General features: G+C 38.6%; 1 protein-coding gene across 5 annotated transcripts in view; it reads left to right on the top strand.

The window, feature by feature from the left end:
- LOC118795753 (neuroligin-1-like) overlaps positions 1-18,834 on the top strand; it is a 159,814-nt gene that overhangs the window by 50,888 nt on the left and 90,092 nt on the right. The window contains exon 1 of one of the 5 annotated variants that reach the window (XM_036554468.1): positions 18,208-18,261. The exons of the other annotated variants lie outside the window; for them this stretch is intronic. The gene's annotated coding sequence lies outside the window, so the exon portion shown is untranslated. Of the gene's footprint in view, positions 1-18,207; positions 18,262-18,834 lie in introns of those variants that run through there. 5 annotated transcript variants of the gene reach the window in all.

Below are 18,834 nucleotides of genomic sequence, written 5' to 3'. Positions count from 1 at the left end.
TATATCTTGTCTGAAAAAGCCTACAGAGACCCAAAGCTCATGAACTGAGGTCAGTCTTTTGGCCTCTTGGACATTAAGAACATGATGGCAACTTTTTTCCTGTCATTTAAAAAGATTTAGCTTCAATGGGTTTTATAGTAGATGGCCTTTAGTGTCTAAATGTGTTCTTATTATCATTCTGTAATTAGTGTGTTTTTTTATACTTGCACAGTAACAGGGGTGGTTACTTTCCAGATTGTGATTACAATTAGGTTTGATGTTGAAGTTAGTTTTAGGGTAATGATATGGTTCAGAGGTACCGTGTGGGTTATGTGTGGCAGGGCTGTGTCAATTTAGGTATCCTGTTTAATTGCAGGAAATGCTAACTGGTGTTTCACATGTTACATTGATCAAAGACTTAGACTGAAATTACTTTGGGCTGATTGAAGATATGTAACAACCGTATTACATTATTAATGCTCTGGACAAACACATTGATAGCTACTAATCATCTGCCTGATTCCAATTTTATGTCTTGTTCACTCTGCTTTAGTTTGATAGTGTTTGCTGCAAATTCTCAAGAGGTCTTCAACTGCTGTTGGATACACAGGAGGCTTGATTGTTGAGAGACGAGCTGGAAAAATTCAGTTAACCTGACATCAGCTGGTCCACTCAGACATCACCAAAACAGCATTATCACACTTATCCTTTGCTGTTATTTTGGTGTTTTTCAGTGTGCCATTGGACAGATGGCATTAACCATAATGATACATTGGACATATAACCTCTATTTGTCCAAATCATGCACTATTAAGCGTTTACCTTCTTCATAAATAACCAGTAGCAATCCCATGATTTAGAGCCAGTAGCTACCCAATCAAAGCTCATTAAACGTAATTGTCCACCATCCTCTTAGGGGAACAAGGCAGCCAAACCCATTCTAAAGCAATCACTGTTATGGGTTTGTCCAAGGTCATGATTTGTGGGTTGAGCATTACGCCCCTTCTTGCGACTGGCTAACCGTCCCTGCGTTAGGCGCCACAAAGCAGTCTGATTATTGTAATATGTACTGTAGTTTTACCATCTGGCGATGTTGAACGCTTGGCATGGCCACCTCTGCGGTGCATGACCAGCGCTGATTGCAGCAGGCGGGCTAAGCCGTGGCTCCCCCTGTGCCATGTCTCCACTGCTCCTCGTCTGGTGGAGCAGCAGAGGCGACAGCCTGCCGGGCCACCATCTTGATTCCCCTGGTCTTGGTGTGCTGGCGAGCTTTCGGCCAAATGACAAATGCACCCAGGATGGGCCTCCTGTTGTGAGTGGTGCAAACGGACACTTCTGAGGAGACTGAGAAAGATAAACGCTGTAATGTAGCATTGTGCGTGAGGACGTGGACATGCTTTTGGAAGGGTGCAGGTTCAAATTCCACGTGCAGCTCTGCTGTTATATCTTTTGAGTTTTTTATGGCTGAGTCTCTGAAGAAGGCATGTCTGTGGAGGGCTCTCCAGGCATATCTGCAGGAGATATGCCATATATGGCAACAGTTCATGTTCTGGCAGAGAATACTACAACAGCCAACCCTGCTGTAATTAATTAGACAAAAACAAATCAGGAAGCGCTGGGTACAAAGGTAGTACGAGAAGGAAAGTGGAAACAAATCTGCTGCTTCAAAATTACTATTACCCTCACTTAACTGGTATTGGATTTTGCTCTGTGTGTTTGTCTCTTATGTCTGTCTGTATTTCAACATCAAAAGGATCCATTAATGACATTTTAGCACTTGGGGGGGTGAGGCTGAATCAAACTGGAAAGGAATCCCAGTCTGTGAATGCACTTGTTACCAATTTTTTGGCAGACACCCTCATCCAGGGAAATAAACACAGGTCAAATTTTACATTCAACTCTTATTAATTCATACAGTTGGATATTCATATGAGCAGTTTAGATGTAAAGCCTGGTTTAAGGGTACAGTTGCAGTGCCTGGAATTATACCCAGCAAATCTTTACATAAACTTGTTTATACTGTGCCACACCATATGTTGTGACAATAGGATGTATGCACTGATGGGAATAATATGCAGAATTTAACTGGATAACAGGCGTGGGTTTTCCACAGCTTCCTGGTTTCCAGGCTGTAATTGGAATTTACAAATCACAGCAGCAGAACAAAAACTCCTGGACTGCTTACTGTACCATCAGGGGAAAAAGCCCAAGTCACTGTGTGTGCTGTTGTAAGAAGAGTCCAGTAGCCCCAGATGAATGGCTGGGGCAAATAAACAAATGCTGTGTTGCGGAAGAGATGCCAAAATTTAAATTGCATCAGCCTTGCATTTAAATTGCATTGCATCCTGTAGTTGCAAGGTGGTGTAAACTTGCAAAAACTTATCTGAATGGCACACACAGCAGATTTCTTCAAAAAAGTGGATGGCATTCTAAGAAAAGAAGTAAAATATTTTTTTTCTTACTGTTGTGATTAAACAGCAACTGTTTTACACCTGCAGTTCAAAGAGACCAAATGACCATTGTAATCACTTCCTTGGCTTAAATAATTTAATAATCTGTGAAACTAGCATACAAAATCACCCAAATTTTCCAAGCCCCCGTATAATGTTAGATTCAGGGGATACTATTTGGCCATTGTTGTACACTGTTTCTTTTAATGTAGATAGAACAGATGGCTTTTATAAAACCAAATGACATATCATTGTACAGTTTGAAATAAGCCTTGTGACACCATCCGTTCTGGCAGCTGGAACTCTGAAGGCAGTTGGCAGAGCTAGACCTGTTTTCCCTCAAAGCACTACTAATATTTTCTTATTTCTTTGAAAGGAATTCTTTGTGATTATCAATGTTGTACACATGGATATATATCTGAGGCAAAGACTTCTGGCAACATTATGGTTCTTGGTTTAGATAAGATAGATAATAACACTTGGCCTGCTAATCTACATACTAGCTCTGTGTCTTACCTATTCAGTAATACCAGCACCGGAGTAGTTGCCATTTAGCTAAACTTTTAACTGACATTAGTTAATTAAAATATGCACTTAATTGCAGAGTACAATATTTCAGCCAGAGTACAAACAGCCAGGCTATGTTCCCTGGGTGGCTAGCTTGTTAAACAATGACATGTGATTCATTTGGGTTTGTGATGGAAGTGATCATGAGTATGCATTTTGTATATTCTTGAGAATAAATATGACAATTACTGATCTTGTAAATTAATAGTTATAGGTATAGTTCTGCCTGTACCCCATGAAAAGAAATTAGTATACATATTTTATCTCATGACTAATTTTACAGTGAGGTCTTTTATCCTAAAAAGCAGATCTTGTGCTTGATTGTCACTTGAGGAAGCTAACTGCAATTTGCTGTGAGACTCCCTTTCACATGTTTGTTGTTCTGTATATTCTAGCTCAAATCTGCAGCGCTGTATTTCACCCCCCATTTTGTTCAAAAAGATAGTCTTTATCAACCTGAGCCAAGGAACTCACAAGGGCTTTTGCTGTTGTCAAAGATGTGGAGCATCACAATCCAATATCTTTTTTTCTGTAAAAAGACTAATCCTACAGCATGAGAATTACCTACCCCGGGATTTTTTTGGTGGGGACAGCATGAAGAGCATAAGAACTGTCTCACTGTACGTCTTGGGTACATCTACACATAGAGAAGAAAAGGATGCGGGATTAATTTTGTTTTAATATGGATTTTTTTTCTGAAATGATAAGTTTACCCACTAAATATACTGTAAGTGTATAATCTGATTAAGATCTTAACATTAATGACTTGCTGCAGAAAACCATGACTCTGCTATCTACTTCAGTATTCAATATTCTCACTAGAAACTGAGAAATGACAGATTCATCTGCTTAGATTTCTGAACCACAGGACTCCCGTTTCATGGCTGAGTTTTAGATATATCCTATCACCTGGGGAAACACGATCTCTGCAGTGGATCCTTTTCTGTGCAAAGCCTGTCGCCCCCTGGAGATGCGCAGATTTTCGGTCTTTGTTCCAAGGTCGCAATTATTTGATTGGAGCCAGTGATTGGAAGGGAACCTGTTGTTCCCGCTGCCAGTCTTTTGCTGGTTGAAAGGCATTTCCAAAATGTTCAGGGCCTGGTCTGTGTGCCACCGGCACAAAAGGCAGTTCTGTTCACACATTCAGCCTTTTTGTAGTGTAAAAGCTCCATTTGTGATGCACTCATATCATGTTCTTATCAGAGCCTCACTGACAATATTTTGTCATCGGGATGTAGAATAATGATCGCTTTTGTGTAGTGATGAGCAATTTCTATTGTGCACTGTGTTTGAATAGTTGTCTTTTTTGTTGATAATTATTAAAATAGAAAAGCGTGTATTCTTGGAAAATTAAATTGGTCACATTACATAAAGTTGAGTTCTTAGCGCTCGTTTGGTGGTGATTGCTTGTTTTGTAATCTGTGTGTAGACCTCTTTGGCTAATAGGCTTGAACCTTGACATGCTGTAATTTTAATTCATGGTTGCCAGTGTAGACCTCAAAGGCCATTGATCCTGTGGATATTTTTGGATAGGTACATGTTTCTTACTGTATTTACCATCTAAAACTGACTGTACTCCTATAGATATACTGTGGAGCACACCCCTCTGTGTCTTTCATTCTAGCTGGCAGCTCTTTAATTGACCTCATTAATTTGCTTATGTTTCATTTACTTAGTGACGTTGCAGTTTTAACTTAAAACAGTCAGTTAATGAGGCATTGGTGTGAATTATTGTGCATAATTTGGAAATGGTATGTAAAACTAATGACTTTAATCGATCCTAGCCTGTCTGAATAAGCAAGTGTTTAATTACTCTTGACAGGAAAAAACAGGTTCAGGTCAGAGAGAATAATGCAGGAATAATACATTGTAAATTCCAATATGATTGATATGAGTGTAAGTTGATAGGTATGGAATGAAATAATTCCATGAGTTACATATGCTTGCTTCCCACTTTTTAAATATTTATCAGGCTGAGTGACTGAATTCCTGATCTGAGTGAATCAGGAACATCCAAAGCATGCCAATGCTTCCAGTGGATCATGTGCACTAAGCAGAAGACATCCAGTTTTTTTTTTTTTTTTTTTTGGGGGGGGGGGGGGGGGGTTGGGCAAAACATTTGCCATATGTTGACTAAATGGTAAATGGCATATTTTGTACATTGTTACCTTTCAAAGATGCTATCTTTATTACAGGAACTAGTAAATATGAAAGACTAGTTCAGTCTGGTACAATGTGTGTGTGTGTGTGTGTGTGTGTGTGTGTGTGTGACAGAGAGAGAGAGAGAGATGGTGTTGCTGTAGTAGTACCTGTGTGTGGAAATCTTCCCTATCCATTCAATAAGTCTTAAATATTTTTCCCATAATTGTGCTGTCAAGTGCTCTTGTACTACCAGTGCTACGTTGCAAATGCGTTTGCACCAACACTACCTTTCACCACCAGCAGATTTTTTTGGACCATTTAAATATTAACACATTAAGTGTTTGTGCTAATCAACACCCCAAACCACATGGTCACACCTCTGTCAAACAAGCAAGACGAGCAAGGTGGCAAATAGCAACTTTGGTGCTGTTCTGAAATAACAATATTGTGTTTTATGTAGTGCAACTGCACTGGCCTTTGTGCCATCTGGAGAGGGCCTCTAAGGTGTGTTTTCTTTTATGTGAATCAAGCCATGGTATGTTTGACTTGAACTTTGAATACAGAGGCTTGGCTTTGTTCTGAATATTTTTTTGGGCCAGTTCTGCAAGAATGCACGGAATGCAACATGTTACTGAAATGCCACTGTTATCTATTTTGTGTGCCATATTTGATTGTAAAGATGTATTTAAAAAGGAACCAACCTTGAGGCGATAAAGAAACTGCACAGGCAGTGCAAACAATGTGACATACTGCACTGAACTGGACTGCAATCTTGTTCCATGAAGGAAATACCAAAATGAACAAACTGCACATTGGAAATGGCTTTTTCCACCCACTGAGTCGATATATAGCCAAAAAAGGAAAGAGTGTGTGTAAACCTAGAGCTGTTAAGGGTCATATTGAGGACTTTGGGTTGAGTAAAGGTTGCTCCCCTCATTCCTTAGTCTGCTGACTGCACGCTTGTACTACTAATGAGGCTTAGGGTCTTGGGAGAGAGTCTGTAAATGGACTCCTTTTCTGCTGCAGGATGTGACCTCTTCCTTTCCATCACCGCTGGCCTGTTTCAGCACAGACAGTCCCATTTATACATAGGAGTTGTTCAGCTCAACTGGGTGACTGCCACAGCAACCAGACAGTTAACTTGAACTCTGTCAAACACGATTGGACGGGCAGCTCAGTCTGCAGGGTCTTTGGAGGATCTGGTGCAAAGGAACTTTGCACACACTCACACGTACACACACGCATTCCTGGGGGGGGGGGGGATGCTGTTCTGTCAGCGATGACAGCACCCATTCACAGTCACCACGTCAGCAGCTGGTTGCTTTAGTGTTTTAAGGAGAATTCAGTTGCCATGACAACCAAAGCTTGTTTTGCAAAATGACCCGCAATTAGCAAGTGCTCACAGAATGAAAACTAATAGACTGCATATCTATTCAGTATGGCCCTCACATTTAAATGCATTTCTGTATTTTAATAAATAGACTTGGCATATCAAAGCTTTGTTATTTCAGTTTGTTTTCAAAACGGAAATTGAAAAGTTATTTTTATATTGTTTGAAAAATCTTTGCTATTTACAAGATATGAAGAGTTTAAACTTATCTTGGCTTGAAAGATTTCACATTTATTGACTAATGTATGGATTTCATATGCATATCATGTTATCCTCTGCATAACAATTGCTTTATTCTCTTTCCTGGACATTTTAAGTGGAAACTTGGTAAATTGCTACAGATTTTTTAACGACAGCTGTGCAAATGTGTTAATCACGACAGCGTCATCTCTGCTGCCTGTTGATACAATTTGCTTTAAATGCAGTACTTAAAGGCAGTAACACCTATTTTTAAAGTACATGAATCAAACAGATCATCGGTTAAACATATGTGGCTGAGAGCTGGTATTGCTTTAGATGGTGAAACATAGTAATTTAAGAACCAGCATTCATTTGATTGTATGCCAATCAATGTGTCACTGTTTGTAACATAAACACAACTTTACCACGGGGCTTGCTTCAGCATGGAAACAAATAGACTTATGAAATAAAATCGGTATAAAAGACCTGTTTTATAAATGTTATGTATTTTCTGTCCGTCTTTATGTGCTGTCTGCCACCAGTGCCTTGGAGAGGTATAAGTAATTTCGATTCAGGGGTTGATAAATTTGACTACAGTGTCCAGAGTGTTTTGCACATGAAAGAAAAGAAATGGATCATGTTTGTGTCTCCTCGGAATACTTCAACTTATATGCACTGTAAATGGCAACAAAAACAATAACAAAAATAATAGTAATGTGGTCTTGAGGTGGCCTTTGTGACACTCTCTGAGTTTGGTTTGTAGTATGAGAATTAACATTAAGTTTATGCACTGCATAGTCCTTACACACAACACACACACACTTTTATATACTTATAAAAGTACAAATATGTCAATTGATTTTTAATTTGTTAATTGGTAGATTTTTTATTTTTTTATTTTATTATTTATTTAGACTTTCTAAACACTTTGATCTGAGTCATTAAGAGTATAATCTGTGTGATATTTTTTTTTCCCCAACATGCTGCCTTCGGCAAAAATAATTGGTCAACCTTGATATGAATGTACGTGCACCAAGTTGGGGGGGTAGTTACAATACAGTCTCGGTTGTTCAGTATAATATAATCTCAATCAATCTGTATATTTACAATACAGTCTCAGTTGTTCAGTATAATATAATCTCAATGAATTTGTATAGTTACAATACAGTCTTAATAAAAGTTTGGGTCTCATAGTGAATCAGGAACATCCAACAATAAAGCTCTCATTAGTGACATCACCAAGCCTGATGAGCATGATAGCTGCATAATGAAGTGTTCAGGGCCATAACATTGGTAATGAGCAAAATATATTTAACTACTATAGAGAAGAATGCACCCTAAACATGAAATACACAGCTGTTTAATGTATGCAAATTGGAAGTACTTTTAATTAAGATTCATATTCACATTTGTCTCAGAGGTAGTGGTTCAATCTCCACTGCCTTTTTCTGAACTGTTCTTGGCACTTCCATGCTCCTCCAAAGTTTTCACCTTTTCTGCTTGATTTAAAATGTGTTATTTTAATGTTGACTCTGCTAACTCAAATGGACATGCCATTTCAGTTTCAGTTATCCCCATTTTACCCTCCTTTTAATTGCCATTTCTTTTCCAGAAATGGCAATCACAGACACATTAGATGGCCATTTGGATACCATAGTTACTTTATCACTGCTGTTCATGACAAATTATATATATATATATATATATATATATATATATATATATATATATATATATATATGAGGGAGACGTAAGACAAGAACTGAGTGTTTATTTAAAAGGTAGTAAAGTAGCTTTGTTTTCAGAGACTTACTTGTGTGTGTGTGTGTGTGTGTGTGTGTATGAGAAAAGAGATATGAAATACATCCAGTATCCAGACTCCCTCACAATTAAGTTGGAAAGTTTGTGTTGAATTTAAAGCTAAATTGAGAAGTCACTTTGGAGTCCCCTCCAGAATATGCAATAAGGGATTTGAGGTATGTAGTTCACCAAATATAAGGCAGGCTCAATATCCTACAGGTCTATAGGCATTTAATAAAGCCTTATAATAAACTAATCAATGTCTCACAAGCACCTGGAGTATTTCTTGAGTACTTTCTGCCTCTTTTTTTCTATATATTACTGTATGAAAAAATGTAGCTGAAATATCCTTCAATGATAGCATGGGGAATTCTTTGCTTTCCTTTCTAAGGTCACAGCTGTCCTGTCACAAATCACAATGTATTTGTGTCACCCTGAATTGCCTCATGTAGCCAGGATCCAGACATCCTTCAGAGACAAAGCACAGCAAAATGGCTATTAGGTAACAACATACTGGCTTTTGTATGCGCGCGCGTACACACACACACACACACACCATGGCAACCATGAGTTTACCTGATCCACTCATATGATTGAGCAATGACTGTATACATGACATTAAGTGTTAGTAATTTTCAGCACATTTGTATATTTGATGGAGTATGAGGAAGACAGGATAGGGAGAGGCTGTTCAGACATACTCATTACATTACATTATTGGCTTTTAGCAGACACTCTCATGTTACCCATTTATACAGTTGGGTATTTACTGAGGCAGTTCTGGGTTAAGTACCTTGCCCAAGGGTACAACAGCAGTGCGCCAGCAGGGAATTGAACTGGCAACCTTTCGGTTACAAATCCCGTTCCTTACCACTATGCAGCACTGCCAACCCGCACTCAGGTGAAAGACTATCTGAATTTTAAAACTCCGTAGCCATGCATAAAAGTACACACTGGGAGTTTTTCCACCCACTTTGGCATTTTCCATTGAAGATGGTAAAACTGATTAAAATGGGCCTGTTCTTGTTTTGCATGTTATTAAAGTTATCCATAAAGCAACCTACAGTTATTACTAGGATTAACACTGGTGTCACAGAATGTTTTTGTGCCAGCTTTGAAATGTATCTATTCGATACATCAGTGCCTCTCACTGAAGAATTCTATATTTCCCCCGCTGAGATACTTTATAATTTCTATTGATTACTTGAGCGAGAAATTAATAATAATTTTTAGTTTTATTTTTCTAGCCTGTGCTTTTCGAGTGCTTAAAAGCATAAGGAAGCAGAATTATGGCCTGGCTGTAGTTTGGCACACTTTGATACTAATGAAAGCTTTCTGAAACTAATTTACTAGTTCATTACCCTTCCCTGGAGTAGTAATATGTAGCCATTTACCCAGATAATTCTCGAAAGTGAATGTGGAGTACTCGGCTCTTAAAGGAACATTTTGTTCGGGGCTCATTTTACATTTTTGATGAAAATCCCCTATCAAGTCATTTCTCTCTCTCCCTTTCTCTCTCTCATTTTCATTCCAAATGTATTATCTCTCTCTGCAGAACAGTGAATATGTGCCAGTGTAGGAGATCTGATCAAATGTCATTCTCTTTACATATTTGAAATGTGTCATGTCACTGTCTTTGCATAGCTGAAAGAGAATTTGCTCTTCTACAACAGCCTGCACAGGCCTTATTTGTTCTTTCTCACTCTCTCTCTGAAAGAGTTTAGTGATTACATAGAGGTATTTGACAAGGTGTTTTCCAGTGTGGAAATGTTCAGCAGTTGGGTTTTCAAATCAAGCCTGCTTGTTGTAAAATTTTTAATGATCCTTTAATGTCACGTTAATTTCAAAACAGCTTTCTGTAGATTTGTATGTTAAATAAGGCCTATTAGCATGGGAATCTGTGTTCTGTTCTCTTAACTGTCTGTTATACATTGGGTATAATAACGGTTCATCTGCATGCCCATTCATGTCAAATACAATAAATACTTATTTTTGTAAATTAGGCATAATTGCATTATTTGTTCATGCATTGTGAACCAATAATGCAATTACAATGTTGTGTGATGTAGTATTGACATGTCAATGTACAAAAAAAGAGAACACATCAGGACTTGGGTGATGCAATTGAATGACCGGTATGAAAAAGAAAAAAAAAAAAAGATTGATTCAACTTCATGCCGGACAAATTTTCTCTGCTTAGCACAGACCTCCAGAAAATAGAAAATAGGACATTGCTGACAATAATACATTTTAGCCTCTTATTGATTTCCTTTGTCACTTGTTTGAACTGAATGTTGAGCACAGCCATATTGCCATAATGATACTTGTCACGCTCAATACATAATACCTGTCCCTTTTGTACAGGCAAGCTCTGTTAAAAGGCTTCTCTGTACTCACTTTAAATGCTGATGAACAACTATATCTCCTAACAGTCTCTCATAAGAAGTCTGGCTTTTCACCGTGCTGTTTAAAACTGAGCTTTGAAGGAAACTGATCCTAATCACCCCCACCAGTTCATTGTACAGGATTTGAATTGTCGTGGGATTCCTGAGCTTGTACTTCTCTTTCATGTCTTGCCGATCATGTGCTGGTGGAGGAATTGGAGAGCATCCAGAATGAATTGAATCCAGAATCTCTCTGTTTGATGTAAAGATATCAGGCACCTCTGGGTCTGTTTGCCTTGGTTTATTGGGGATTCATTGAAGAGACAGACACACACACATCTTTTTTACCTCCTGATACTCATCTTTTCTAAAATTTAAAGCACACACCCTCCCTCCCTCCCCATACGCAGATAGAAGAGGTTATTTATTTTTCTTTAGGCTGAGTTAAATTCCATCGGTGATAAAGATAAAATCAGTTTCCTTGACAACGTTAAGGGATGATTGTGCAGTACTCCACAGCAGATTTTATTGTCTGCATTTCCCTGGTGAACTGGGTATTATTTTAATGATGACAACCTTAGCCATGAGTTTATACCGAATGTGTTGCCCCCTCATGCGATGATAGCACACATTGTATCACATGTAATAAATATGTTAAAACAATGGAGTTCAATTATATTGTTCACTTTTGATGTTTCTGGTGGGAAATGATGATGATAAATGATGTATTGTTTTCCACACCTAACGAACAATCCCCAGACTTGCTGTCCCCGCAGGAGGTTAGATTTGAAGTACAACCTTCTTTTTGAAGTTGGCATTACACATTAAAGGGGAACAAGTGAGGTACACAGTGTATTTATTGCCAAAGAAAACTTGCTGCTCTTCTCCTCTCTCAAGTGAAGTTTTAGCGTTGGCTTTGGAGCAGATTTACATGAATTCTGGAGCTTCAAACAGTGTTTGAAAAACACAGATGATGAGGCAGAGTGAGTTGACATGACAAAGATGGCAACAAGATGTAGCCTAGCTGTCCCTAAAGAAAGGGCAGTGCTTGAAAAGAAAACATTTACGCAATTCTCCAGTGAAATTTAAACAATAATAATTGTAATTGTTACTGACCTCAGTGAGGAGTATGTATGTATATATTTGACAGAATATTTTCAAGATTTGGAGTGTATTATTTCCCTTGAAGTGTTCTTCCATTTATCTGAATGTATGTACTTTGTTCTCCATAGTAATTTATATGTTGAAATACCGTCATGTTGTGGCCTCTCTTTGTTAATGACAACCAAAATAGTATTTGCCTTGGGCAGATTATTAGCTTTCAGACTCTCCCTCTAATCTTGTCTGTTTGAAAGATTTCTTTCAGGACAGCAGTACATCTGAAGTATCGGTGAGGCAGTCAATGAGACGCTGTACCTTCTGCGTTTATTTCATTATTTGTCTCCGTTCCTGAATCGGGGGTGTAACCTGGCTGACAGGATGAGCGCTCATTACAAGCTATGTCATTTCCCCATGTCGCCTGCCATCATTCTGCCACTTGCTAATGAAATCCCTGCCAATGTTACCTGTCGTAAATTCTGTCACCTCAGACTAATGAGTGTTGGGGCTGCTTTCGGGCTGTAGCCACCTTGACATTTTGGTCTCATTTTCTGCATGCTCTCCTTGAGCGAAGTTCTAAGAAAATAACCTTCCCTTCTGTGACATTCAGCCTTGGTGTTTGAGAGCGGCGTTAGATCTCTTTTATCGGGGGTTTTCTGGACCTTTCTGTTTGAACCAGAGAATGTCAATGGTTTGAAAGAGAGTTAAATATTTATGAAGCGCTACCTTTTTCTTTTGTGGCATAAGCACACCATATACAGGAACCAACTGGGCATGCATCTGAAGTGAGAGAGGGGAAAAAAACAATCAAGCCAAAATGTAACTTTGTAAAGTCAGAATATTGCTGCATTTATTTTAGTTTGAAGGGGAACAAAATCTGAAACGCCACCCCCTCGAATCCATTCCTAAATTAGATGCGCATTAACAACATTATGGGGAAGAGAGACAGAGAGCTGGAACGTGAGGTTTTCCTGTGTAACCCGCATAAGTCTTCGCACATGTTGTTATCATTCTGAGATGCAGTCAGCATGCCTGCCTCTCTTTGCAATATGCCCTGAAAAATAGAATTCCACTGGGAGATCTCATGATGTGTGTCTCGCAGACTGTGTAGGAAAGAAGTCCTGTCCAAATCTGCCACTGCATCACGAATTTCATGTTTGAATGTCTCCCCATGTGGTAAGCAGACACGTCCTAATCGTCACACACTACCAGCAGTGAAATACGCAGGCCGCTGGCGGAGAAGTGACACTGGAACATAAGGGGGGTTGCAAAAGCTTTTAGTTTATCTCGGTCAGTTTGTTCCTCAAGGCCGATTGAGCCAAGAGTCATGTGAAGCCTTGTAGATGCCTCGGGAAAACCACCCTGTGTGTTTATGCCTTTCCATGGTGCGCTTTGCTGTTGTAGTCATTCATAATTCACCATGTTTTCAGCTGCGGTGGCCCCCTCCCCCCCTCAATCCCTTTAGCAGTTAAGTTATATAAGATGAATGTTTATTAAGTAATTGCAAAGATTCATAGGTTGCTACCAAAGAGTAAACCTATGAAATACATTTGTTGCCAAGAAATATACAGCCATGGATGGATTAACAGTGGATATTCAAATTTAATCCAGGTTTCAGTGTCATTTTATGTTAAGTGGCCTTTGTACCTAAACTTTTGTTGCATAATTCTTGTACAAAGACTGCATAAGAATGATTTCTTTTACAGTTGCTAACACTGCAACTGCCTAGACTGACAATTTGTTGGTATTTACTTGTAATCACATTTAACCTCTTCCCACTTCAACCTCTGAGCATAGTCAAAATGATACCTGCTTAATTCACTGGCTGTCTGTCAAGTCTCAGAAATGTTGATGGTTCATTTTGTGAATATCCTACTATATGCGACTGTGTCTGTTCACTTTTGCAGTCTAATTAGAAATGACTGGGCACACAGATGTTAACATTTCAATCTTAATCCTAACCCCAATCCCAACCCCAACCCCAACCCATCATTTACTTCTTGAAGACCAATATAGTAGTAATAAACATCATATTACACATTAATACAGGATGGTACCTGATATTTTATTACAATGTAATTGCACAGGCGCAAATTTAATTGGTAACAAATAACTAACGGCAAACATGAAAGAATTAGAGAAAAGTATAAATAATCAAGAGCACACCTTTCGTGTTTAGGTGACTGGCTAATGCAGTTATTGATACACATAGGTATGTACATTTGCCATTACATGGTTGACATGTACATACAATCCATTCATACGGCTAGATATTTTATGAATTCAAGTGAAGGATCTTGCTCAGGGGAAGAAATGGTGATGCCCCCAGCCAGAAGTCAGTCTTGCCAATTTCTTGTCACAAGCGAAGGCCATTACACCACACAGAATCCTATAAAGACACCATAATCATGCCAGTATGTCCATCCTGCATACTCTGACAGCTGCTTGGAAGCGAGATTGACCTGGAGTTCAGTGTACATCTGAGCCATTTTATTACATAAATTCAGGCAACAAAATCATTTGAATCATAGCAGTACAGTGTCTGTGAGTGGTCTCATGGTTCCTGACTTTGAAAGTCCCAAGCCTGGCAGGGCTTCAGACCCACCCATTTAGGCTAGGCCATCTGCCTTCACTAGAGCCCAGTGTTAGGTAATTGAAGTGTTTCCCTCTGAATGTGTGTGCTACACACAGCATCACTTTCAGACTGTCAGTTCAATATATTTCTGCAAAATCTGTGAGTTTCTAATTCAGGGCTCAGATGCAGTGCAACTAGTCACCTGTGCAACTTATATTTTTATAGTATAGATAGTATCGCATAACAGAGAGCCTCACTCACTTTTATTTTTCCAACTTAAAGACATTTTTCATTTATTGATTTAGATGTTTGTCTTAGTCAAGACTTGCGCTGAGGTCCAGATGTGCCTGGATGATGATCCTTTGTAAGAAATGCCCCTTTTGCTGTGACCATATCTGGTATGAGTATTTCATGTGAGGGACAGACCCTGGATGGACATTGGGTTGACCTCAACTGACTTATATGGATAGCATTCCCTGCAAGAAATATTACCCATGGTTGTGTAAGATCTTTTACAGTTCCCATGAAATCCTAATTAGAATCAAAAACCTGCACAAGATCCTTTTGACAGATCTTTTAGCATGTTATATAATCCTGTGGGATCTTGCGTTTTTCACGATTTCATGATATCATTTATGAATATGAAATAGAACCTTACACGCTACTTGCTTACTGGCGCGATTCAACAAGATCTTGGGAATTTTTTTAGGATACCAGTAAGATCTTGATACAGCAAGGTATGCATAAGATTTCTGCCATGACTGGTTTGACCTATTTGTGTGCTGCTATATTTCATAATAACATAGATGAGTCAGTGGGAAGTCCACTTGAATATTTCTTGTTTGCTGTGTGTTTGCGTTCGCTACCTACAACTTGACATTTGCAGGGCACATTCATAGAGCTGTACATAGCGTATTATATATTTTTTTTCATTTTTCTCTCAGCCGGGTACAGTTTGGCCTGAAATAATGTATTTAAAAAATGCTGGCTATAAAACTTGTACCTTCATTTTGAACAAAGATTTTTGCATGGAATTTGCAGATATTATGTAAAGTGTATGCATAAGGGTGAAGGTCAGAAAAATGGTGATGTAACAGAACTAATTTCACACCCAGTGGGCAAATGCACAATAGCATTCTGTGGATAGATGTCCCATTGACAGAGTTGCTTGTGTTTTTGTTTTTTTTTTCTTCTGACAGATGAATAAATTGAATTGGTCTAACTTTTGACCATCCCCACGCTCAGTTGGAGATTCATTTGAGTATTTAGCGCCAGTGTTGGGAGTGGAACAGCTGTGAAATATTTGCTTGTAGCGTGGAGGATTAGGTATGAATTTACTGGGTTTTTTTGGCAGCAAATCAATCAAAATAAATATGGATAGGAAGGAAATATGGAAATATACTCACAAATCATACTCAGTATGTGTGGTCTGTTATTAATACATCTGGATCCATCATTATACATCTCTTACCTGGGGGAGGAACGGCTTTGGGGAATACAGTGGTCTAAGAGCAACCGCTCATAATTTAACCCAGAATCACATTTCACCGAACACATGAATTTCTCCAGACCCCTCTGTAATTGACAGAAATGATCAGGGGTCAAATTCATTTTTAATAATGATAGGAGCATTGGAAAAAAAAGGCCAAAAGACAGCCTTTCATGGGCTTTCTCTTTCTGCAGTTTAATGATGGAGTGTAATGCTGACAGAAGACAGATTTGATCAGAGTCTTCCCCCTCAGATTGATGTTCTTGGGAGCAGTAATGTACCTGGGAACAGCTGTATGGAGCAGAAGATGGAGTGCATCCAGGTTGTCTGAACATTGGAGTAATGCGCGTGTGGGCCATGGAGGCAATCTGTCTCCACTATTTACTTTGAGACATCTAGAAATCAAGACAAAGTGGGGCAGAGTTGCGGCTGTAGTATACAGATGGCCTCAGCTCTGCTCTTCGCCCTACTGTTTGCCTTCTACTGTCCCCTTCGTTCCCTTATTTCAGCTCTTTTTCTGTGAAAGTTATTTGTACTCAACAGCAGTAAAACTACTCATGCTGTGTTTGAAATGTGTTAAGTTGAGAAGCAAATGCTTTGTGTGTGTGTGTGTGTGTGTGTGTGTGTGTGTGTGGGTGTCACATGGAAAGCATGAAAATTCTGTTGAGATTGCTTGAATTTCCTTACCTGGGGAAGAATGAAGCTGTGAGGGCCAGAATCTTACAGGTGATAATTTTAAGGAATCTGCATTTGGCAGTAAGAAATTACCCTTTTGGTATATTACCTTTGCTCCTGCAGTTTAAGATTTTTCCAATTATTAGAAAAACAACCAGACCTATTTGTTAGTAACTAATTGAAAAAAAGAAATATATGAATATCACTGTGAATCATTTGCGCTAGTTTGAATAATGAACTTTTTCTTCTTCTGATTATTAGTAGTACTGTAATTGTGACTAACTTTCATTTTGTTCTACAGATTTTACCCTACAGAAAAGTGTTGTCATGACAACTGTGTTTAAGTCATCACCAAGGGAATAAAAAAAATGACATTATTAAAATAATAACTCTCAATTTCCTGTTCTCGGAAGCTTGCTGTCGGTCACTTGTCATCATAAATATGATACAATACACGAGCCCGTCATCGTTTTGTGTTGTTTGTGAACATGCCAGTTGTGGGAAGTCTTTCCATATGCCCGGCCATAGTCTTGTGTATCCTGTCTCCTGCATCCGTCATTTTCTCAGACTCTGAAATTTGTCCCTGTATCCATGTGTGAAAATGTTTGGCTCCTTTGTGATTTTCTCTTGCTTTGGTGCGTGGCTGTCTCTGTATGGGTGATGTTGATTTTTGCACTGCATAATGCATCCGTGAATGAACCCTTTTGTCATGTAGATGACTGAAATAACCTGCAATACGCTGTTCTGTTGTAGCCTTTGGCTGCCTTCCTGCTTCACTGTTTGGTCAGTGGGAAAACAGATTTGGTGTATGTGAATGGTAAACCCCTCCTTTTTTTCTGAAACCAAAGTTCACAGTTTGACTGCAGTTTTAATGTTGTCATTTTTTCTGTCCTTCAGTAAGAACTAAGTCATAAAGCTATGAAGTTGTGCTGGCTTGATAAGCTGGAGGTTTACCAATTCTGTTTACTGTGGCACCTGTTTAAACAAACGATGAAGCAGTGGGTTGTCAAAGGTGTCTTGGACCTGTACTGCTGAAATATTACATATGTCTGGAGAGGAGGGTGTTGGTTGCAATAATGTGCTGCACAAAATACTTTTGCCTCTACCATGAAGATTCTCAAAATTTATGTGAAGTTCTTCCAGCTTTAAGTTTTACGTTTTCAGAGCGAGACAGGAGTTCTTTTTTCAAAGCTCTTTTTATATGGAGCAGATGTTTTTGAAGCAGGTATAGATCTTCTTGCTCTCCTTCCTGGGAGAGAAAAAAAAACATCTCCGGGTCTTCTGCTTGTTTCTACAAGGCCCATAATGGCAGCTTATATAATTATATATGTACTAAATTTTTCCCCTGAAACGGCTGTTGTTAAAAAAAAAATAAAGAAAGGAATCTTTTCTGTTATTTTTAGAGCTTTTTTAAGCCTTGTGTTGTTCTTGAAATGCTTTGTTTCTTCCATTGTCTCCACTCTTGATCCTAGGTCCTCTAACAAAGAAACAGAATGAGGATTTAGGTGGTAATGGCGGTGCTGAAGATGAAGGTATTTTTTTGACGCCAGACTGATATGCATGACAAGGATCTCCCCCATTTTTTTTCTTCTTTGCTTTTCTTAAATTTCTTGTCCTTTTTAAAAAAAAAACTGAAGATTTTTCTTCTTCCTAATTTTTGATGGATGTGTTTTGTCTTTTTTGCTTGGTGTTTTTGGAGTATGTTTAATGTTTCTTGTCGTTCTAGAATATCCCATTATAGTAAACATTATCTAGGTTTTTGCTTGAATTCTATTTTGTATTTTATTTTCTATTTTTACATGTTGCATCCCACATCTATAAAATTGATGCAGACTGGTTCGCACCCCTTACAGACACATTTTTGCATGTATTTTCAGACCTTCAGCTTTTTGAAAGATGCCACTCTGTAACACTACAGACAAATCAAATAACCAAAGTACGGACACCACAAATTACCTCATTACATTACTTGGAACGTTTCCAAAGCAACATCGTCTTATCATGTTCCTGGGGTCTACATGGCAACTGAAGGCAGTTCAGTCCTAGCACAGTTTGTGCTTACTGTACAACATAATTTTAGTTACCTGCCAATTAGCAAAATGTTA

The sequence above is a fragment of the Megalops cyprinoides genome, chromosome 20, assembly GCF_013368585.1.
Source record: "Megalops cyprinoides isolate fMegCyp1 chromosome 20, fMegCyp1.pri, whole genome shotgun sequence".
NCBI lineage: Eukaryota > Metazoa > Chordata > Actinopteri > Elopiformes > Megalopidae > Megalops > Megalops cyprinoides.
Note: the sequence above shows the minus strand (reverse complement) of the source record. Positions and strands in the feature narration are given on the sequence as shown.